The 25,616-nt window shown below is 40.4% G+C and overlaps 1 protein-coding gene across 3 annotated transcripts in view; it reads right to left on the bottom strand.

Annotated features, from left to right (window-relative positions):
- The window catches only part of LOC111870568 (solute carrier organic anion transporter family member 74D), a 261,138-nt gene extending 237,752 nt beyond the window's left edge, over nt 1–23,386 (bottom strand). For 2 of the 3 annotated variants that reach the window (XM_023862954.2, XM_033753895.1), the window contains exon 1: nt 22,873–23,386. The gene's annotated coding sequence lies outside the window, so the exon portion shown is untranslated. The remainder of the gene's footprint in view (nt 1–22,872) is intronic. The other variant, XM_023862955.2, reaches the window with a different exon arrangement.
- Between the last annotated feature and the right edge of the window lie 2,230 nt (nt 23,387–25,616).

Genomic DNA, 25,616 nt, shown 5'->3' with positions numbered 1-25,616 from the left:
ACTGCTTTCTTCATCTATTCACTACATGACAATTAGTGCAAAAACCAGTTTTTGCTTGCGTTTACCCTCCAACAACAGCATCAACCCTTATTTAGGTCATCTGGACGGTACAATGGGAAGGCGTAATTTCAGGAGGTGTTGGCACCTGATGGGGACGGAACGCGGAAATCCGGAGACGCGTGGTAACCTGGAGCTTAACCGCAAGAATGATGACGGATGAACGTTTGGTCTTGTTCCAGGAACTGTCCTGCGGGTACTGTGATCTGCAAACTGTGGCACGCGGGTCGGCTGAATCTCGCGAGATGTTCCCGTGCCTTTTCCATGTGGCGGTACACTAAAATACAGCTTCATATCTCACATCACACCAAATGGTGTATTGATGTACGGTCGTCTGTATACGTGTCTATGCACAACCAATAGTCGTACTTCATTGTATTTTTTTTTCGACCGACCGAGCGACCGCCGCTTTTCGGCGAAGTTAGTACCAACTTTAGCGGATAGAGGGTTGCTCAGGGCAACGAATCACCACGGCCATCCAATTTTACTGTATCCTGGGGCACTGCGGAGTGGAAGTTAATGAGAGGGCCGACCTGGAGGCAAAGCAATCAATCAAATAAGGCAGAGATAGTCAATTATTATTACCAGTTGCAGCTCTTAAAAAGCAGTGGAAAAAAGAAAGTCAAAATGAACTTCAACGTTTTTGTCAAAACACCAAACGGGACAGAGGAGAAAGCTACTTTGAAGGGTACTACAGGAATGGCCTGTCTCCGAGGTTCAGCGAGATAAAAATGAATCGCCGTGCCTTCGTGTCAATAAACCGTATGAGAGCAGGCCACTCCAGTCTTGAAGAAAGCTTAAGTAGATTTAAATTTGTGCCTACGGCTGAATACGAATGTGGTGACGGGCTGCAAACGGAGGAACATATCTTCTGGGATTGTGAACTGTATGAGGACCAACGGGCAACAGTGGTTGACTTTTTGTATGAGAACAACGAAAAAGAATAACCAAAGTCAGTTATAGAGCTCTTAAAGCTAGAAGAAAAAAGATTTCTGCAAGGCGTCTGTTACTTCATAAACAACATTCCCATATTTATATAAAACAGATATGTAAGGAAAGTAAAAGAAGTAATTGTACTGATTATTAACAGTGTACTCTCAGCTTAAGTTAAGATCTATATTAAGAATCGCGGGGTTTCCGCTAATATAGAATAAGATATTTATAAGAATGTGCTACAGAAAGCCGGATGGGCATTGCCTAGGCGTTTTCGTATTTACACTATTTTTTCTACAATAAAAAAGATCCCCATGGCCGTTAATTCCGGTTTTGTAGTTCGCTTGCGGACTCAAGCCACGGAGTTTGTTTTTGTTGTATTTTTTCATGCACATACAATAGCTTTTATCACAATGTGTACTATTCGCCAAATATAATTAGAATGGCCACGTTAAGGAAGATGAGATGGGCGGGGACATTTATTAAGCACGGGGAGAAGAGAAACGCATATATGATTCTGGTGGCTACTAGGCTACTAGGAAGACCTAGGTGTAGGTGGGAGTATAATATTAAAATTGATCGTAGAGAGATAGGATGGGGTGCTGTGGACTGGACTGAACTGGCTAAGGATAGGGACCAGTAGATGGCTCTTGTGAACCCTTGAACTTTCGGGTTCCATAAAATATTGGGAAAATCTTGAGTAGCTGAACGACTCGTGATTTCTCAAGAAGGATTCGGCTCCATAGAGTTAGTTATGTAATAGTTTGCACGAGGGAGAGTCACTAAATAGGTCACAAATGGAAGTAAAAAAGCTGTAACGGAAATAATAATGTTTCTATATGTATCACTAGGTAGCAGCACAGCCCAGCTTCATGACTGTAAATTCGTAGACAGACGGACAGATACAGACGGATACACAGACCGACAGCAAGGTGATCTCACAAGCCTCCTTTCATTTGTTTAAATAAGCAAAGTAGGGAAGTTCCAGCCTTAATAAAAATGATGTAGGGTTAATGTTTCAACCAGTCAGTAGAGCGTACTCTCTGATTATCCGATTTGGGGGGTCGGAGTCGCCCCAACGTACCCTACTATTCATATTCATTAACTGAAAACATAAAAGCACATGTTCAATAAGATATCAGTGTTACTGCTATCACTTGGATCGCGGAAGCGAGAGCGTTTTAAGCAATCTCTGCCTTGTTTGCATGTATAATTAGGTCATATCAGTATATAAGTCTGTCCTTCACAATTATGAGTGACGAACCTGCATTTAAATCTTGATATGTTACGGTCGAGGCAGGGTTTATCGCGTACAAAAATATAATTTTGTCTGACCTAGATGTTTGTTATTTATAAAACATTGTTATTTAACAGTACAGACCTACGTGAAAATAAATACATATGTGCAGAAGCCCAAATCGTGAATTACCATGGGAAGTCACTAACAAGAGAGAATATCTGTTTCATCATCATCATCATCATCATCTACTGATATTCATTGTCATCATCACTGAATAATCCTCGGCCTGATTCGCTTACAGGAATTAAGCTATTTGTCCCCCTTTTCTCGGACATCCCTGGCATTTTCAACCCTCAAGCAGTGCAACAAATAAGTCACGGGTGGGATAATTCAGGAATCGGCAGGAACAAGAGATTTTCCTAATCTCCTAAGCGTTCGGGCTGGCTCTGGAACCCACCTAGCCTCCTGTCCAATGGGTACGGGCGTAAAGAGGCCGGGTCGTCAAACTGACCTCCATCCAGTGTCAAGGTTATGAATGCGTAGAGCATACCTCCAGTACTCTAAACGTCTTCATGGATTGCAGCTTAAATAAGCATAGGAACATTTTACCTTTAACATTTTGAACCCTGGAACTATCCCAAGGAACATAATCCAGATTCTTGCTTGTTATTCCATTAAAGTCACAATCGGATCCATATACGGCTATTTTTTTTTTCACTGGCTCTACAGCCCCCCTGGGCCTTGACCTCTGATTTTTCAGTTTCATGATCATTAACGATAGGACTCCTTAGACGAGTGAGCAGCTCGTCGCAAGGCCTCTACCTAAACACAGGACAACACAAACACAGAATAAACACATACCAAACATCCATGACTTGTGAGGGATTCGAACCTATGATCCCGGCTTCCGAGCGAGTGAAACAGTACATTCCCTTAGACCGCTCGGCTACCGTGACCGGTTGAATTTTAGAAACATTTTCAAAATATGTACTTGTTCTTGTTGAGAAACAAGGTCTAAAAAAGTCATTTACAGGGTCAAAGGTACAGCTTTAATGGTATCGACCACTGTGCCTAGTTGCGCCCCTTTATGGAAACATTTTGAAAGCAGATGAAAGGCGAGGCGCACCACCACTCAGACACAATTGGAAAGTGCGACCTACCTGACACCTACTTATTGATTGCTCCATCTCTCTGATGCCGCATCGAGCAGGACCTTCGACTTTTCAACATTTTACATGAGTGGAAAGGTGTACGCCACTGTGGAACAAACAGCAATCTGCAAACTTTTTTATAATGGATTTTGCTTCCCCGACTGATCTTGGTGTCCATTTGTCGTAGAGCAGGAATATTAAATTGTAATATCATGGAAACGTATTTTGAGTTCCAGTTTGAGCGCATGGTCAGTCCATTCATCTGTTGAAAAATTCATCGAAGACTCGAAAGTTTCGGATGAAAATGTTAATGTTAGGTATTAAATTAAGGAAAAATTTCAATATTNATGCTTAATATTTTCTGCTGTTAAGGATTGCATCCTGTTGTGTAGTACAATGAATATATATATAATTTTTACCGTCAACACAAAAATACTTTAATGTTTATTTATTTATACAGTACGCACTACATGTTTCGACCTCAATGGGTCATCTTCAGGTGCTACAAGTTCTCACATACTATTACTGAACTGAAACGTTAACTTTCCCATTTTTCTAAATGGTTCGTACAAATTAGTTTCTATTCGATTCACAATCTAGACTGAGGTTAAAATGAGGCCGCGACATAGTTCAAGCGGTTAGTCGCTGGCTTCCCACCGCGGCGGCCCGGGTTCGATCCCGGGTCTGGTCAAGTGGAATTTGTGGTGGACAAAGTGGCGCTGGGGTAGGTTTTCTCCTCCGAGCATTTCGGTTTCCCCTGACAATCTTCATTCGACCAATTGCTCCACAATCACCCTCACCTATCATCTGGGGCTGGTACAATAGGCCAGAAGTGGCCGCAGTACAAGATACTTAGTCCCACCCCACTAGCAATAAAATAAAGTTAAAATTAACAATAAAATACAGTAAACCAAGAATGAAACTCAATCTAAAATTGTACATGTGATACAGTCGTATACATAACGATAGGTTAAACCTAATTTAAAGCCATAAACTGCTGATTTTTACTCAAGAGGAACGAGTTATTCTTTAACATAGGGCAAACCTATAAGCAGACAAACAGGTGACAAAAGAATCCCTTGAGAATTCAAAAAGAAGTTTCGTATACATTTTCGTATGCTCATCTCCTTTCCTTCTTTCATTCATGTTCCTTTTCTACCCCTTTTATTTGTTGTAGAAATTGAGTTGTGTACACGCCGATGTTGACGATTAACGCCATCTCACACACTCAGACTAATTATGTCGTCTGTGAATACATAACAGATACATGCATACCCATATACACACAAGAGTCCTGTATTTAGCGGCTGATGATAGCAGATCATTTTCTCTAGGCAAATTTAGGTCATGACGGCTTCCTTCTAAATTCTTTTTAATTCGTCACTCATCTATCATCCTACCGTTCCATGCTACATACAATCCAGGTACGGCCAGCCTCGTACAAAACCCCCTCCCTACAAAAGGCCATCTTGAGTTTAAGGTCTGAAAAGCACTGTTCCCGATAAAAAAAAATCTACTTTACAGTGCTTCATAAATCATTCTAACGTAGGAACAAGGCAAAACAAAGGTCAGACAATTAACGCCAATCAATTACGAAGTAGATGCGAAACCTGTTTTCTTTCTGAAAGTTATAGGTCCTAATTTCGTAACTCGCTGACAGAATAAACAGTAATGTACATTTACTCTCTCCTCAACGGGGCAAAGACATGTTATACCCACCAAATATATTGAGGTGCGGGGAGGGAGATGTAGGTTCTTAGTTCAAGTTCAGTTTTTAAATGTCTGTCTCCTTTCTTCTGGCACACCCCAGTGACCATAACATTTGAATCTACGTACTTGAAAGCAATTACGGAAACCCCACTTAATGCAGCGTTTTTTATCACTGAGCTAGAAAAATTATTTCTACTGCAACATAATGGGGACATAAATGGAACGAAGAGGCAGTGACGCCGTCAAACTGAATATCGCAAGAGACGATCTATCACAATGCATGCTATTTTTATATTTCAGACAATAACAAATGTGAACGTACTATTATAATTATGTCCATCAATCTAAATTCCTTCCATTTACTGGAAATTAAAGTTTACAAACACATTACTGTTGCCGATCAAAGTGGCCGCGCGGTCTAAGGCATGAAATGTCCTCGTTTACTCGAATCCCACTCAAGGCATGTGTGTTGTGTGCGCGTTTATTCTGTGTTTATGTTGAAGAAATCAGTCTTCTGGGATGTGGCACCTGTAGATGTGGTGTTAACCGACGTGTCGGAGGAACGTATCGCCTGAAAATGGAGGCGATACGTTCTTCCGAAACGTCGGTTAACACCACATCTACATGGTACCACATCCCAGAAGACTGCTTTCTTCATAGTCACCGCCGTGAAAACCTCAAATCTTACATTGTGTTTATGTTGTCCTCTGTGTAGGTAGCGGCCTTGCGACGGGCTGATCACTCATCCAAGGAGTCCTACCGTCTGTGCAAAAAAGATTACAAAACTGAAGAAGAGGCCAGGGCCCAACAAAGGGCTGTAGCGTCACTGATGAATGAATGAGTGAAAACAGACTAGTGTTGCTAGTACTATAAGCGAACAAGGCATAATTGCGATAAAGGTTGATAACAAATTATTAAACAATTTATTAAAATACTCACAGGGTAATATTTTGGCATGTTCGCTTTGTTTCTGACTGAGATTTTCAATTCGTGGATGTTAACTTTTGACGCTCTTATATAACAGCGTAAATAATTAACAATTTGAAGGAACATGGTGATAAATTTCAGTATTTTGAATGCATATTTCCACCTTTTACAAAAAAAACACAGAAAGGGTGAAATCGTGCGCATTATACATAAACTAGAACAAAAATGCCTAACAGTTACCCATCCAAGATATGGTTGCTTTCTTTATTAACATTACAATATAGTTGCAAAAACTTCACAGTAGGAACATCCCTAACACTGAAACCCTACATTCATTCATTAATATCTGGACATTACAAATTTGGTTTCTTGCCAAACACGCAAAACAATTAAACAAACAGTGCCTGTCTTTGGCATTGGAACTACAACGAATAATCTTTATCACACATTCTAACCACCAGTATAAGAAATCTGCAGTTTATTCACGAAAACATGGCAAGACAATCATTTCACCCAAGCATATGAATTGGCCAAAAAAAAGGTTCATATATCGTGACAGAAATGGACCCACAAAAATGATTCTTAAGAAATAAATACACCACATTGTAGCCCTTGGAAATGAAGAGAGTTCATCCATAGGAAAATGTTCAGGATATGTAGTAAATTTCATGTTAGCATACGCCACCCGCCTTGCGACGGGCTGATCCCCCGTCAAATGAGTCCTACAGACTGTCTAAAAGTTCGGCCACACAGAGCGCTACGCTATGTTCGCTACGTACGCTACGTACGCTGTGTACACTCTGCGACGCAGCTAACATAGGGAACATAGCGTACGTAGCGTACGGAAGTCTGTGTGGCCAGTCACGTTGGCAATAAAGGGAGATATTTTTCTGTTCGTATAGCGAACATAGCGTACGTAGCGCTCCGTGTGGCCGAACCTTTAGATTAAGAAACTGAAGCAAAACGAAGTGTTTCACGGATGCCCTATGATCCAAAGCGGGAGCAACAGGAATGAAAGGAAAGATATTTCAATAAAGTAATAGCTGAAACAGTGTCGTTAAATAACCTAAGAATCATCCATTCAATGAAGAATGTTACGGTTATATGCCTTTCCATTACTGAAAAAATGCCAGCGTTTCAAGACATCAATTGCAGGTCACATGTGTGATGAATCTAACACTACACAAGCTAGGAAGGCGATAGCAATGGTTTCCATGTTGTGAATGTATTCAACAATAACTTTATAGCGTCACAAACTTTGGCCGACTGCTAGCTAAAATAACCGCGAAATGATACTGGTCCAACGATGACCCGGATGGGAAGCAGAATAATCTTCAGAAACGCCTGAATTTTACGGAACAATGGCGCTGCTTAAAGCTTCAAATAAATTCGGCCAGATTGTTGTAAATATTCCTGCGTCAGTCCTCATTGTGCAAGCAGAACCATGTTCCAAGAAGTCAATTGTACTTCGATTGATTTATTCCTGAAATATATGTGTACTGAATGTAATTCTATGCCAGTCCTAAGCATGTTCCGAAACCACGGAATTATATGAGACAAGACTTCAGTCGATTTGTTCTTAAAAGAGATGTGTGACGAATCTAACTACCGAAATGTCGAAATATTACTAAGAATGTAGGATCCTACAGCGTGATAAAAACTCTGGCGGCTGATTTTTAGAACTGATGTGTAGTAAATGCAAACCTACATTAGTCCTAATTACGGACACATAAGCTTTCGAAATGTCGGAATTAGGAACAATAATGGCGCGGCATACCTGGGGTCGAAACGGCCTCTAACAGAAATGAGTACCAGGAATCTTCCTGGGGGCTAAACGGCAACCGGCGAGTAAGGCTGACAACCTCACTGCCATCTGTGAGCCGATTGTCTAGAAAATGTGGGAGCCTCAACGTCTCACAGCCCTTTGGACCTCCACAGAGAAACCTTTGCCTTACCTTTTCAATGTCGTGGCATAATTGTGTCAAATATTTCTAGTCACTTGGTCCTTAGAACAGATGAGTGTCGAATATAACCGCATGCTAGCCTTGATCTTGGAAGAAGAAATATTTTCCAGAGCATTGGGATTTTATTCAGTAATTAATCAGCTTATATCAGAACGAGAGTACACTGAATTACGGTGATGAGGAAGTTACGAAGATCTGTTCACAGTTAAGGATATGCTATTTGTGCGCTTATAAATACGTATATACTCCGTGGCGCCAGGAAAATGTAGAGAAACACAGCACTCACAGACAAATCGATCGACTGGCGGTGTAGGTAAATGAGTAATGAACCAGACGAGTCGGGAATCCTTCATTTGCTTCTGAGCAAAATATAATACGCACTGAATGTAATGGCCGATCACAGTGGCCGCGCGGTCTAAGGCATGAACTGTCTTCGTTCGCTCGAACTCTGGGAGTGTGGGTTCGAATCCCACCCAAGGCATAAATGTCTGTTTGCGTTTATTCTGTATTTGTGTTGTTCTGTAAGTATCTGCCTTGCTATGGGCTGATCCCCCGTTCAAGGAGTCCTACCGGCTGTGTACTGGAATAAAAAACTGAAAAGGCGGTCAATGTCCAACAAAGGGCTGTAGAGACATAGATAGTGAATGTAATGGATGATGCCCAAGGCAGGCGTACCCTAATATCTGTACAGTGTAGGAGCAATATTTAAAGAGAGATTAAAAAACACAAAACTATACAAAGGATAAAGGAGATCTACGACAAAAGACACCAAGAAACACCAGGGTAAAGATGTACACATACATAAATTATCCAAAGGACAGTCCACATGATTCACTGTCCTACATTGCAAACCTAACAACGTTGCAGTATGTCAAACATTTCCTTGAGCTTCATTAAATACTATAAGGTAATGTAAAGTTATCCCCGTAATTAACTAATTAAGCACTACGCCATGAAGGCGTATGGGGGACTAGATGTATAGAGTCACATTTTATTGGCCTCGGCACTAGCTGGAGGTAAGTGGTCAGCTTCATGCCCCGGCCGCTTTACCCCCGGGGAAACAGCCTCCGGTACCCATCGGATAGCAGGTTGGATGCTCAGAGCCGGTCTGGACGACGTGGAGAAGAGAAAGTTCTTGACCCTATCGGGATTCGAACTCCGACCCCTCGGTCGTCCAGCCCGTAGCTAGTCGCTATACGACTATGCTAATGTATATATAAAAAATGTTTCAAATAAAATCTGTACAAATTGAGGACTTTTCTTTTGGTGTGCCAATATTTCTGTATCATCAGCAGTTTTCAACGGCTGAGTTCTGATTTATGCTTCAAGCGATATAAGAGGGTGTATCCTAGCCTTGCATTTGGGGAGAGGGACTCAGCCTCTAACAGAAATGAGTACCAGGAATGTTCCTGGGGGTTGGGGGGGGTAAAGGGCGGCCGGCGCGTAAGGCTGACCTCACGGCCATCTGTGAGCAGACTGTCTAGAAAAATGTGGGAGCATTGACGTCTCACAACCCTATGTGCCCTCACGGCCTGTTAGCTTTACCTTTTACCTTTACAGAATAAAATAAACACTAAACTTGAGATCTGATCCTTAACACTTAAATAATATTAAAATTTCCCGTAAAGGAGCGTAAAAGAACTGACGACAACTCTGCTGTTGTCTCAATAACAGCATAAAGTGCACTTCGTCACAGCCTTCAGCAACTCCTGTGCCAATTAACTGGAAAATCGACGACTGTAGGTATTAAAATAAACATTACAGTGACGTAAGAATGTTTGGCTCGTTGCTTGACAACGTAGTTTCATAAGCTGGAAAGAAGGTTCCAGAATGTATTCCCTACGAAACAACTGATAATGTGAATGACGCTCTTGAAAGTGTTCTTGTCGGGATTTTTAGTGGGATGGGCCAGGAGACATGGAATAGTTTATAAAAGAAAGAAAGGTGTTGGATGTTACGTCGTATTTGGTGGGGATTCGATTCCTATGTCCTATATGGATGACTGGTTCTTTGAATTTGGTTACAGCCCAACAAGTAAGAAGCATATATACTACACATCAGGTCTGTAGGCTGGAAAACTTGGATGTTAATTTTGACATGGCTTTGGAAATTTTGCTGGATATATGAAAAAATGGCTTCTGGAATGCAGTCTCTCCGTCTGTCCATCAGTATGTATACGCGTCTCGCTACAGCCTGAACGGAAGGACGGATTTTAATAACGCAATTAGGAACGTATCCATCGTGGGTCTGTACCGGCGATTATGAACATTCTAGTTCCAGAAACAGAGGCCATTTAAAATGGTGCCCAAACACAAAATTTCTATTTCTCGAGAACAGCTGTTACGAATTCAATTACATTTCACTGTTTTACGGAGACCATCTCTCTATATAACTGCAGAGGTGCTATTTCGGGATCATGATGGTCCGAACATGAAATGTAAATCTTTTCGAAGACAGCCTGAAAGGATGGATGAACCTCAGTCTTATTAGATGTTCATCATTTGTGGTTGCTCGGTGAATATGAACATTCTAGCACCCGAAATTCGGGCCTCCGAGCAACAAATAGTGAGTTTCCTGAAAACCACGTTCGACGACTTTGATTCAATTTCAGTAATTCAATGACACATCTCCGTAAAGAAAACTGTATAGGTGTTTGATCTGTTTCATTCTGGTCCGTCACAATAACAATTACAAATTATAAATCACTCCGTCCAATGTGACCTGTAAGTTTTTTACTACATAAAAACTTAACACCCTTACATGTGTTACAGTGAAAACAGCACAGCAGCCACGAGCAAACCCTGGACGATATAAAGAACCTCCACATCAAGATAGCCAGGTGGCACAATATCTGCCCCATATAAGAGAGACGATGGGAGGACGAACACAAGCCTGCATGGTTTACGAATTTTAATTATTGACAATCTAAAAAACTTTTAATTAGCGTCAAAGAATTTTATACAATTTTTTAAAACTTACATTCCCAGGAAACTGCTGTGTTTGTGAAATGTTCTATTCTGTGTACTATATATTGTAACATATAAGTGTACGTACTTTACGTGTAAACAAATTATGTGATGGTGGTTTCCTATTTGTAGTGATGTTTGCCCTCTGAAGATGGTCCACAGAGACCGAAACATGTAAGGGTGTTAAGTTTTTATGTAGTAAAAAACTTACAGGTCACATTGGACGGAGTGATTTATAATTTGTATAGGTGTTATTTTCAGGGAAATAACTTACGCCCTCAGTGTGAGAAAGTTGTGTAATGTACTTCAACTGATTTATTTTCCCTTTCTCGGAAACTGACAGATCTCGGTTCAACTTCACTCACCTCTGCGGGAAACGGACACAAATAATACTTTATAGGTCAAAATATTCTGAACGTAACAGGATTCGAGCAACGGACTTCCGGCCCGGATTTAACTGCGAAATGTACTAATTTTGATTTGGCTCATCTTGGTCTGTCACATTAGAAATATTATAAATGGCGGACCGAGCAACAGGACGACACTAAATAGTCCTATTCATCAAACGACGGAACCACGAGGTTCCTTTAAAGAGCGGCAATATTGAGGACACGAACCAAATTGGTTCTAAAAATTTTAACAAAATCTTTTTTAAACCACAAACAAATTAATTGTAATATTATATAAATATTTTAATGTATTCATGCACATCGCTGTAGTTGTTAAAGGCTCAGCTTTTATATTCATGGCATTGTGATGATACTGTCTGTATGTATTGATATTGACCAAACACATTGTAATAGTAGTTTCTGCCCGTATTCATATATCCTTCTGAAGATGGTCTCTAAGACTGAAACATGTCAAGGATGAAAGATTGAAAAGGAAAGAAAGGAAAACATTCTATCAGTCACACTGAACGGAGTTGATTAACCTTTTATAATGCGAAATAATACAGGGTGAATCGTATAGAACCTGCCCGATGAATTTGCTAATAATTCCGCAGGTGATGCATATAACCGCTCACAATTACGACATAATAATCCGTGGACCGTGCTGAGTCGAATGGTGTGCGCATGATCCGGCAAGCGGCAGCCCTTATGCTGCAAGGTCAAGGACAATGCCGAAACGTGTCTTCAGTGGGCAGGCGACAGTCATGGAGTACACTGTTGAACAGCGAGTGTTTCTAATGTCTACTTGAAAACGGCGGACACTTTCAACACCTGCTCTGATCACGGCACACAATCCAAGATAAGATATGTGTAAATTACTTTAATATCTGTATGGTATATTTTATATTACACCTCATTTCGTCGGGCCGGTTCTGTATGAATCACCCTGTATTTTTTTCCAAAAAAATTAATTATGATTAATTTTTCCCATTTTGTAGTACTGATTGTCCAAAATAAAATTGAATTGATCGTACATTTCTCGGGAAATATTACCGCAGAACGAGAAGCGGAATTTCCTAGAAAGTCGTTTAAAATCCGTTTAACGTAAGAATGCTGTTTCAATCGCCTGCTCTCGTTACGGAACACAAGAGAAACCCAGCTTTGTCGCTCTGGGTATTCTTAAAATAAACTGCATGGAAATAATGAAACTGCTTATTTATTATGATTACCTTATTCCGCTCATCAAATAAACAAGTTAGGAAACATCAGCCTACGCACAGCGTCAGAATTCTAGTGCGTTCGCTGCCTTTTGTTTAATTATCTAGATAACCGTAAAAATTATGTGGACCATAAAGCGTGTTCCACATTTCTCTAAAACGTTTGTTTGACTCTACGATAAATATGAATTTAAACAGATTCACTTGAGATGCGTGGAGAAACGCACGTAATTCTGCATTCAGGCTAAAGTATATGCTACATTGTTCAATGAAAACCAGAACTGGTATATGTCCATAACAGTTAGTAAACTGTCTACAATAGCAAATTTAATGAAAATCCGTTGAGCGGTTTAAGAATTGTAACATTCAGACATACAGGCACGCAGGAACAGTGGGCATATTTTTTTTATAAAATTTCCTTCGGAACGCCTAAAAAAACACAGGAATTGCAGAAAGGCGTGATGTCACAGTAACGAAATTATTACTAACCAAATCATTAACTAGCAAACTAGCTTCATTATGTGTGCTCCTTGCTAGGTATATAACAGTCGCGAACCTAGTCCAATTAGTCGCCTTCAATTGAAGCCGTGAGTTCATTACCGCCCGCCAATGGACCCAATCATGAGTAAATTAAACGGTTTCCAAGCAACGAAACAGAACCAGGAAAAATATGTCTGAAATTTTCTTCTTATAAAAATTAAAAATGGCTCTAACTGCTTCAGTCGAGCACCAAACATTCCTTCCTTCATTTTGGTGGGGATTAAGACTGTCTGCATTTAAATTGTAGAGGGTCGACAGTAGAATGACTGATGAATAATTAATTGGAAATAATTTAAAAGGAAGTGGTCGTGGCCTAATCGAGGGGCTGCCAAAACCATGAAACATCGATCTGGAGAGTTGGTGTCCCGGGCGAAATTCTGTTTTATACACTGAAAACATTAAGTGACTATTCTCAATAAAAATACATTCAAGCAGGCCTAAATGTACGGTCTTAATGAATTCCGGCTATTTGAGTACATAAAGGATCTACACAGGAGGAACATAGACTGAGGGTGTTTGAGAACAGGGTGTTGAAAATATTTGGATCGAAGAGAGATGAAGTGACAGGAGGTTGGAGAAAACTGCATAATGAGGAGCTTCATAACTTGTACTCTTCTCCAAGTATAATTAGAATGATCAGGTCAAGGAGGATTAGGTGGGCAGGTCATGTAGCACGAATGGGGGAGACGAGGAATGCGTATAGGATATTCGTGGGAAAGTCGAAAGGAAAGACCAAGGCGTAAGTGGTTGGACAATATTAAAATGGATCTTAGAGAGAGAGGATGGGATGGTATGGATTGGATCGATCTGGCTCAGGAAAGGGACCAGTGGAGGGCTCTTGTGAACACGACAATGAACCTTCGAGTTCCATAAAATGCTGGGAAATTCATGAGTATCTGCAGAATTGGCGGCTCCTCCAGAAGGGCTCGACTCAGCTCCATGAGTAAGTAAGTAAGTAAGTAAGTAAGTAAAGGATCTACATATTTTCACTTACTCATGAAGCTGAGCCCTTCTTGAGAAGTCGCCAACTTCTAGTCTTCTTCGAGTTAACTTCTGTCAGTATCTCGACCATAGAGAGGATGACTGATGAATAATGAATTGTAAACGATTTGAAAGAAAGCAGGTGTGGCTTAATACATATACTAGTCTGGAGTCTGGCTAGAGGGAATGAGAACCACGAGAAACGTAATGGGTGTCACAGCCGAAATTCGAACCGAGTACCTCCTAAATACGATGACCTCGTCATAGCTACGCCACCCCACTCGATGGGAAGAGATGCAGCCTGCTCGTTTGGACAAAATAAATAATTATGACCGATTAATTCTTGGGTGACTTAACGAAGCATTTTAATTACATGTCACTGAACGGCAGGATGACGGAATGAGAGACTGGAAAGGATGCAAAAGGAAGGGTGCGGATATCCAGCCTTCGGGCCAAGATTCAAATCCAGGTCCTCACAAATAAGGAAAAGGACTGTTGACTACTAAAATGTGGCGTTTCCTGCATGAAGATTGGTGCTAGAAAACTTCCACCTGCTAGCTGCAAGAGACACACTGAATTCACACAGAACATTCAGGCACAGTGCCGGAAGGAACTTTATCAAAACACAGCTTCAATTACTATCCACGAGGAAGATAAGATATCTCTACACCAAAGCTGGGCTCTGGTCGGAACGGGTTTGTAGTCTGTCCTTGAATGGTAAAAGAAGAAGAATCAACAACTCCTCGCTCGGTTTATGTTCGAATTCAATTCCGCTCACCGCATAGGTATATCCAACTTCATTTCAATCACATAAGCTTGTATAAAATATATAATTAAATATATTTCCTTCCTTAAACAAATATACTGAAACATTTTATGATAACAAATTTACATGCAATTCAAACATTCCTGCACTGCAAACATCTTCAAACAGTGATCCCCACTCCTATTATACCTACAGCATAAGTTGTTTAGCTTTGAAACTAGCGGCACACCAGGAGTCTGAGAGGTGTGCAGAAGCCTCCAGAAGAGGTCCGGGTGCCCTCCCCCTGGAAAGTTTTGAAAAGAAAAAAATATCGTATTAACCCATTTGAGCATAATGAACTTTACACTTGAGGTGGAATACTTAGCCTAAAATAATTTCCTGTAACAGCATCCCAACAAAAAAATAAATAAATAAATGTCGCGATGTAAAGACGCTCCGCAGCATACACTCGTCGTGTGTGCCGATCTCCTATCTAGTTGTCCGAACGCGGGGATCCGGACTATTTCTGGTTTCGACATAGACTAAGCCATAACAACGCGCCATAGCTCAAGCGGTTAGTCGCTGGCTTCCCACCGTAGCGGTCCGGGTTCGATCCCGAGTCTGGTCAAGTAGGGTTTGTGGTGGACAAAGTGGCGCTGGGGCAGGTTTTCTCCTAGTACTTCGGTTTCCCCTGCCAATCTTCATTCCACCAGTTGCTCCACAATCACCCTCACCTATCATCTGGGGCTGGTACAGTAGGCCAGAAGTGGCCGCAGTACAAGGGACTTAGTCACACCCCACGCGGCCTCAGTAGTCTACAGGTAACGTTCCCAACTCATGACTCGTGGTACGCGGGTTCAAATACCCGGCGGAGGTCGTCGAATTTTTAAGGGCGGAAAATTTCAGGGAACAAGTCCTCCGGGAGGGACTTTAAGCTGTGTGTCCAGTGTCGTAACTTTACGGCACGTAAAAGAACCTCATATCCCCAAAGGGGATCACTGAGCCAAATTCCAGGACGTTTCCCGCCCAACAATAGCCTCTAAGGCCTCCGATAGATGGGGGAGGCATTATAGACACGGCTAAGCAAGTGGCCGAACTCGCTTGCTCGGCGGGACTGATGGTACGCACCATTTATCGGTAGGGTAAAGAGACTGGTAGAATATCATAGAGGGAAGCACAATAGATCAAACTGGTCGCGGTGCATGGGGAAACCCACCCTCTCTAGATAACTAACTAACTAACTAGTCACACCCCACTATCAATAAAAAAGAGCCATAACAAACTGCCGGTATAACCTGTCCAGACATCATATGCTGAAAATGTTGTTTTCTGCTGCTGTCTCGCCGTCATCAAGAGAATGTTCAAGTCTAACACCGACTCCATCGTTATCGGACAAATAAACACGTAAATAAATAAATAAAGATGTCGAATGCTCACTGAAGAGAGGCTGGATTAAATGGGTGGTGGTACTGAACACTCTTTTCGAGACTCACTCAGACTCCTTGAATAGAAGACCGAGTTTCGAGTTTCTGCTTCATTTCTTTTCCAACAAAGAACTTCAACCGGTGTATGTAAACATTTTATAGACATGCAAACAATACGCCCATAAACACAAAGGGCGTATCTAGCATCTTCTATAATCTGGCTTTTATTTATAATTTGTCAGGCACTGTCTTTGCCCGCTCTAAAGCTGGGATCGTGGGTTCGAATCCAAGTTGAGGCGTGGATGTCTGTGTGCCTTTGTTCCGTGTTTGTGATGTCCTGTGTGCAGGTAGGGACCTTGCGAAGGGCTGATCCCCCGTCCAAGGAGTCCTTCCGACCGCGTAAAAATCAAGAAACTGGAAAAGCGGCCAAGGCCCAACAAAGGGTTGTACAGTCACAGATGGAATATAATAGAATAGGCTGTTCAAGTCCGCTATTAGTCCGAAATTCTGCCGTTCGACCAGAGGGGAGAGAGTCGGAATCTTCCGAGCGTCTTAATGCTTTGAGGGAGACCCTGAGATAGGGTGCATATAATTCAGAAACAAAAATGAGGGAGAATTGCACAGAATTATCAAAGCTTATCCCCTAGAATATCTAAGTATGGTCTTACACACATACAAACCCACTTCTGAAGGTTATTTCATCTGTAATCTTTATTATTACATTTAAAATTCTTAGTGTACGCAAAGACCGCCTCTGTGGTCTAGTGATCAGAGTTCCTGGCTACAGATTCAGAGGTCCCGGGTTCCATTCCCGGCGCTACCAGATTTTCTGAGAAGTAGTGGGTCTGGAACGGGGTCCACTCAGACTCGTGAGGATAATTGAGGAGATATTTCAAGGAAATAACGGCTCCGGTCTACAAAAACCGAGATTAACGGCAGTGAGGATCCATTGCGCTGACCATGCGACACCCCCTATCCGCTAAAGTTGGCACTAACTTCACCGACAAACGGCTGTGGATCGGTCGGTATAGTTCGCTTGCGGACTAAAATCACCGCGTTCTTTAGTGTGCGCAACAAAACCATTTTCAATAACGGTAAAATTAATACAAATGATGATAAACCCTCGAAAGACGTCATTAAAATATACAAGCGTTTTCAATAAAAAGTGGTTACTACTTCAAAATTCATTATGTTACTCACACAGTAGGTAGACCCTACAGCCGGAAGATAAGTCATGGCGCTTTCTTCTGTGGCTTATACTGTAGCAGTAGGCTTGTTACTTTTCCGATGAATGAATCTTCATCAGTGTCCCCCCCCTTTCCTTTACAATTTCATGAAAACGATCACACTTGGTACCGCTGACATAATTTTTCTCACTTATCGTTACCTTTGCCTATTTACATGTAGTAGATTTTTCTCTTTAGACAATATAATAATAATAATAATAATTACTAATCAGAAGCCCCTTTCAATTGCAGCATTTGAGCCAGTTGTAAGATAAATTCAACTTGAAGCTTCATATTCTTAAAAAAAAAAAAAAAATGGAAATGGTCTTCCACTCACCCTTTTACTCAAAGCTACACAGAACACATAATTAAATTGGACGAGAAGACGCACCAATTTTTGTATTTATTCCAATGCAATGTTATAAAATTCCTCAGCATAAACCGTGAATTTTGAAACTGTCAGCAATTAATTAAATCGTTTTGTAATTCTTTGACGACTGATGAATAGTGTTCTCAACTTTTTCGAATTTTAAGACCTTCCATGTGAGCATCAACTTATCAGAAGACAGCAGGATCCTTCAGTTCTCTTAACTTTAAGTAAAAATACCTGCAATTTTATATAAAAAATATATGAACATTTGTAAAAGTGGAATATAGAACATTTTTATTGTGGTTGGGCGTTTGTCAGTTGAAGAAATAATAAATGTCGTATATTTTTAGCCCACCAAAACAATCAATCAATCGTTCGAGAACAAGTAGCCATAACAGCAAACATGCCTTATTGCGCCACAATATAGTTTTATATAGTGTGTCCGGATGAAAGATATCCAAAATAAAAAAAAATTATATCTCGGAAACTAATTGTCATACACATATCCACTTTATATCATCGGAAAAGAAAACTCTGAAAGTTATTTTTTTCATACCCAGCTTACGCGCATACGCCGCCATATTTCTGTCACTATGTTAGAAATCACTTGGACAGAGAAATGGCTGGGAGATAGATCGGCCGAAGTGGACCAATCGCTTGGCCTCCTAGATCGCCAGATTTAACCCCACTGAATTTTTTCTTGTGCGGTTATTTGAAGAACATTGTTTACCAGGTTAAGATCAACGACCTTCAACACCTGAAAGCCCGCATAAGGGACGCTGTGGCTACGGTAACACCAAACATGCTTCAAGTCTGGATATTTGTCGTGTCACCAAGGCAGTCCACATTTAAATTTATTGAGAAAGTTATATACGCAGAAAAAAACTTTGATAGTTTCCCTTTGTAATGGAGTAACCCATTAATGTGTATAATAAATTCTTTCTGAGATATAATGATTTTATTTTTAATACCTTTCATCCGGACACCCTGTATTTTTCGTCAACAGTCACAACACGCTTGCAGTTGTTCCACTCTTATGGCGTAAATATGCAAATACTTATATATATATATATTAACAAGAACACTTTGAAAGTCAGTTGACAAGCTAACTGGTGCACTTGGTATTGAGATATGAACTGCACATCCTTTCTATTTATACTTTTCTTCGCAGAATCTCGCAGTTTTCTAAAAAAATATTATTATTTCATCTTCACTTGTTGTCACCACCAAAGTTGCAATTATTATTGTCAGTCGAGAAGGCAATGAGTCTATCCAATAAACTGAATCTGTCCAACACTTTGAAGATCTGATCACTGGCCAGAACAGACACGTATTTCTCCAGGTAAATCAATGAATTCTAATAACCGAGCCTGTACTCCTTCTGGTAAGTAGTATTTTATTAAAACTGGCACCGATTTTACATCAACTTAATTGGAAATGCCAACTAGAACAGAAATATTTTTAACAAGTACATTTCTTATCGTATAGCTCCTTTATTATCTTGGTGGTACGGTCCATCGATCGAAAACTTCGATAGTGTTTGCTGTATGATAAGCGAACGTAGCTTCAGTAGTTGCTAGCCGTTCTTCTCTGTCACCCATACTCACATTTCTTACGTAACAACTCGTAGTTATTTTCTCACTTGAATCTCTGCAGTTCTCCTTGTTTGTGTTTCTTGGGTCTGATGTGATTCACATCTGAACGGCCCCCACGTCCAATGCTAAACTGTGCGTTACATACCATATACTCTACTTTCTCGGTTTTTAATGCCGCGTCATTGTGTACTTCGGTTTCCCCTGCCAATCTTCATTCCACCAATTGCTCCACAATCACCCTCACCTATCATCTGGGGCTGGTACAATAGGCCAGAAGTGGCCGCAGTACAAGGGACTTAGTACCACCCCAATAGTATTATAAAAAAAAGGCCGCACCGTAGCTCAAGCGGTTAGTCGCTGGCTTTCCACCGCGAAGAACCGGGTTCAAAACCGAGTCTGGTCAAGTGGGATTTGTGGTGGTAAAGTGGCGCTGGGGTAGGTTTTCTCCGAGTACTTCGGTTTCCCCTGCCAATCTTCATTCCACCAAATTCTCCATCATGATAATCACCCGGGGCAGGTACAATAGGCCAATCAGTGGCCGCCGTGCCGAGTGGACCCAACTGGACTCCATCCCCTACTATGCGAATTAAAAAAAGAATCTCGGTTTTTATGTTGATGGCTCTCATCTAAAAATGTTTTTTTTTCTTAATACTATCTGTAAACAAACATCTTCTTTTGGACATTGTTGTTTATTAAAATCACTTAAAATAAACTTCTATATATCTTACTTACTTACTTATGGAGCTGAACCCTTCTTGAGGAGAAGCCAAAACTGCAGCTACTCAAGAATTTCCCAGCATTTTGTGGAACTCGAAGTTTCATTACCGTGTTCACAAGAGCTCTCCACTGGTCCCTATCCTGATCCAGATCAATTCAATCCATACCATCCCATCCCATCCTATCTCTCTAAGATCCATTTTAATATTGTCCACCCACCTACGCCGTGGTCTTCCCCAGTGGTCTCTTTCCGTCTGGCTTTCCCACCAATATCCTATACGCATTCCTCTTCTACCCCATTCGTGCCACATGCACTACCCACCTCATCCTCCTTGACTTGATAATTCTAATTATACTTGGAGAAGAGTACAAATTATGAAGCTCCTCATTATGCAGTTTTCTCCAACCTCCTGCCACTTCATCTCTCTTCGGTCCAAATATTCTCCTCAGCACCCTGTTCCCAAACACCCTCATTCTATGTTCCTCCCTTAATGTCAATAATACTTCAACACTTCTGCTTGCAGTTTACCCCGACTCACTAACACACAATGTAAACCACTACATAACCTCACGCGTATATCAAGCGTTATTTCGGACACATGAGGTCGACAATGGATTTAAGCATCATAGTGCGTCCTTCGAACTCCATATGAAGAAATTCAACAATGCATGAAGTGAAAGAAAGAAAACATAAATATTGTTTTTATTGGATGACAGATTTAAGTATTTAAACTGTATTGGTGTTGTAACCCATCCTAATCCTTCCAGCCGCACTATGGCCCTGGGGTCGACTAAGCCCCTAACAGAAATGTGTACCAGGAATTAATTAAATAATTTCCTGGGGAGTAAAGCGTGGCCGGCGCGTAAGGCTGACAACCTTACCGCCATCTTTGAGCCGATTGTCTAGATAATGTGGGAACCTCAACGTCTCACAACCCTATGGGTCTTCAAGGCCTATTACAGGGATAGCTTTACTTACTTTTTACTTTTACCCATCTCCTCACCAGCTCGGACACATACACATAAATAGATGAGTTCGTCAAATAGAAATCAAATTAAATAATAACGTACAATATAGAAATGGACCTCCGAGTACCATGTCAACCGTCTGTGTATACATGTCCGCATAAGCAACGCCATATATCATTACGATTAAAACTACCTACTTTGAAATATAATTATATGTACAGCTCTTAACTGTACTTTGATTATGTAACTAGTTCATTTTAAGGCTTTTACTTACATTGTTACTTTATATTTTATGTTATTGTATACTATTTGAAAAATCTAATACTACATCGTGTAATTAGCACGCAATTCAATAGCTAAAAAGTTATTATGTGTATTTACCTGATGATGGCCTCCTGAAAGCAGGAACATGTAGCAAAGTACTACTTGAAACTACATACATATATTATTAATTTTAGTGTTGTGACGGCTTTCAATAAAGAAATGTATAATACACAAAAGGATGCATTCACTGAAAATTATGTATTGCTAGCATTAATGCTATGAAATAATACTTACACAGGAAATTGTAAATTTAAAGTTCGCTAACAAAAGTAAATTCTTCTTAATCTAAGGTTCGCTGTAAATTAAAAGAAGGGGCATATTTGCTTCCGGACAACATTTTTGGGGGTGCCGGGGCATTGGTTGTAAAAATGGGGCTGTCCCGGGCAAAACGGGACATACGGACACCTTACAAGATCAACTCATTGGATGCCTTCGGAGTCGGTGGAACATGTAGCACCTATTGAAAACAAAAAATTTATGCCAAAAAAAACTCAACTGAAGGGTTTGAGGTGTTATATTGGTTGATAACACTGTAAAGCATGCTAATGGAATTGGTTACGAATATGAAGGCTCAATTGAGCTGTCTCAGAACTCAGTCTAAATGCGGACGTTTCTAATTACGGGGGTGATTCCTACATCAGCTGCAAAATTATCAACTGTGCATTGTGTTACATATTTGCAGCAATAATTATAATGTAGTTTAAACATAACTCGGGCCGAAGGTTAATGTACTCAACAACTGTGACAGTTCTAATTCTTGCGTCTTGTTGCTTTGGTAACCAAAAAAAAAGTAAAAAACTAAAGCTATCCCTGTACCAGGCCGTGAAGGCCCATAGGGTTGTGAGACGTTGAGGGTCCCACATTATGTTGACAATCTGCTCAAAGATGGCGGTAAGGTTGTCAACCTTACGCGCCGGCCGCGCTTTACTCCCCTGGGAAATTATTTAAGTAATTCCTGGTACTCATTTCTGTTAGAGGCTGAGTCGATCTCAGGGCCACAGTGGGGCTGGAACGATTAGGTCAATTGAAAACAATCCAATGACCTCATTGGGACTTGAACCCGCGACCTTCAGGCTTGTAACATAGTGCCTCAACCAACTACGCTACCGCGTGCCCCCTTATTGTTTTGGTATATTTAATAACATGCACAATAAAAAATTACGCCCTTCCCTCCCTCCCCACTCTCCCTCTATGTTCCCTACTTATTTAGTAGCATGTGTTACTTTAACATACTATGTTCGTTTAAAACGAACAGAAATTTATTTCGAACATTTAAATCTGTTGATTATTCAAAGACCTAGCTCATCAATGTAAGTCAAAATGCACATAATGATGATGATGATAACAATAACAACAATAATAATAATAATAACAAAAGTGTAACATTTTCTGCTATCAAATTTCGAAATGCTATTTTTAACACTGACCTTCGTTCTGCTGACAAATTCGGGTAGATGATCTGCTGTCCAAGTCTTCTAAGGGGGCGTGCCCGGTGGCTTCTTCAGCAGACGATGAAATTGCTGTAACAGTATTCCCGCCTTGGGCGGTATATATTCCTGAACCAATCGAATTGCACGACCATGTTAAGATCAATTTGAACGTTAACGCAACAATAACAACAATAATTATTACAGTCAAATACAAAATAAATACATTTGATTTATCGCTAAGTTCGCTTATATTCACATATTCATAGGTTATAGTTTGTGGTAAGCGAGCAATACCACGAAAAATGTCGGCAAAACTGTTACCGACTAAATCACTATTACAACAGCTACTGGACATTGAATTCACACGAAATTCACATTCAATATATTATTGATTATGTACCACACAGCTTCTAGTTTCCTTTCACAAATGTTATGAAAACTATCTTTCCTTTACCGCCTATTTACTAGCCTTCAGTAGCTGCCGTTTAACCCCCAAGCTCTGCTCTGACGGAACCCAAACACGACGACGCATGCCAGTACTGGCAACATTGGGAAATGAAAAGTAACTAAATGTAACACGACCTCTACACAACGCAGTATCTACGAACAGATCTGATAATAAGAATCGCCTGTTTACCGATGTAAATGAAGTTAATTAGAACTGTGGGAAATTTATTTTGTGTTCTGCCAAAGACGCCGGTAGGTTAGCATGACAACAACTATTTTGAATGAAACCGAAAGTCATTGCGGTTCATTGACACTCGAAAAGTGTCGTAGAACAAGAAAGATAAAAATAAAAGGAAAAGAATCCTCACTTCGAAGGCTTGGAGTTTATTCATTAGAACATAAAAATAGATGATTCATAAATTTAAATCGTTAAGCATCCATCTATCAGCAGTATTAAAGTCTGCTGTGCTACTATCATAGTTCTGCTTTCATTACAATGCATTCGACTTACACTCGTCTTACCCATCAAAAAAGGAACGTATTTGTTTTGTAATTTGGGGGAAATATTCGGTAATCTATATTTCGAAACAAGTACAATTGTGTTTCATTCTTTGATTTAATTTGTGTCGGTTATTAATCGTATTAAGCCGTTTACGGATATTTTATGACTCCCTCCATATTCAGCATGGATTAATACATTTTAAAACATTTTTTTTAAGTTTTGGTACCAATAATTGCTGTATGTCCCGTTCTCACTTCAAATCCCTTACTGAAATCCTTGTGAGGCAAATGTGTGTCTCGCCCCTTTACCTGTTGTTGACCATGATCTACTGAATCAAATGCAGTGTAAAATAAGACAGGAATAATTTCGCATCATCAAGTGGAAAGCAACCGAGAGAAAGCGACCATGACTACTGCGGTAATCGTATAGCTGGAATTTACCTGGTACGACTGAGGAAAGCCATGAATATTGCAAAGTGGGAGTAAGCGTAAATGCAAAACCTGTGATCGCTTATTTAAATGCTCACCAAAACCTTCTTTTTCACAAAATTATGGTAATAGAATCATGGTGATATAACCATTGCAACTAATGTGGAGGAAATGTTATCACCAATTGCAGGTCAAGATAAAATTTAGTTTCCAAGCTTGCATCTGATTTCTTTTCTTCGTACAAGGTCGCGAATAACACATGTAGCTACGTCGATTTTAAACCAACAGGTAAAATAGAAATGAATAGAAGGACGGGAGAGAAAGTTTGTGCAATCTTTTCCTGAGACTACAAAGTAAACAAACGTTTTAGGGCCACTGAGCGAGCAAGTAAGAAGAGCGGCAAGCAGTCTTAATCTTGCTTTCGGTTTCAAAACCAGGCAGTGGATATGTCACCATGCCTCGTAGCTTTTCATCAGTCTAAGAGAATGTTGGGATGGTAACTTACGTAAATTTTTGCATTGAAGTTTCTCTTAACTTCCCCCCCCCCTACAATTAAACATTTATTAGCCTCTGAAATAACATAAATTCATGGAACGGAATTCTGATCCAGAAATTTTCACTGGGCTACCTAACCTTACAATCACGAACTATGTTTGGAATGTGATCTCGTTTCTGTGCTGACCAAATTACGGCCTTGGCTATCAGACGTGATCATGGTGTATTCTTTCTATTAACTCTAATATGATCCATGTCTTGAAAGATTTTAGTACGCTTTATATTTGTCTTCAAGATAAGAAAGTGTTAGAAACTGAGGAGTGAGAAAATATGAGGCTGATTTAATGGCACGAGAACGTTCGCGAGAAAGTCCTTGTTGTTACAGAACCCAAAGAGTCTTTGCCAACATTTTATTCCTTGGGCGCTACAGCCCCAATTTGGGCCTTGGCTTACCTCCATGAAACTCTCCGTTTCACTTCGGTTTACTAGATTTTAGAATTTCCACCATTTCAAACCCTGGAAAAGGATCGTTATTGCAATCCGCTTCAAATATTCTCTGCACAACCACTGGCCGGATCTATTCTGGATCGCATCCATCTCCAGTCCAATGATACTAGTTGCTCTTACCGTGAGGATAAAGCGGCCAGAACATAAATCTCGCCAGTAACCTCTATCTATTCAGATATGATATAAATATTATTTATTTGTGGTTTATTTAACTACGCTGTCAGTAGTCCAGAATCTATCGTAGAATAATTGGATGATTAATGAATGAGGAACAGGAAAGGACTTGGAAGAAAATAGTAGTGGGATAGTTTGAGGGACAATCCCGGCATTTGCTTGGAGGGACTGAAGAAACACACGAAAAA

Source organism: Cryptotermes secundus, unplaced genomic scaffold (genome assembly GCF_002891405.2).
Source record: "Cryptotermes secundus unplaced genomic scaffold, Csec_1.0 scaffold117, whole genome shotgun sequence".
NCBI lineage: Eukaryota > Metazoa > Arthropoda > Insecta > Blattodea > Kalotermitidae > Cryptotermes > Cryptotermes secundus.
The sequence above is the reverse complement of the archived record's forward strand: the minus strand, read 5'-3'. Positions and strand labels throughout refer to the sequence as shown.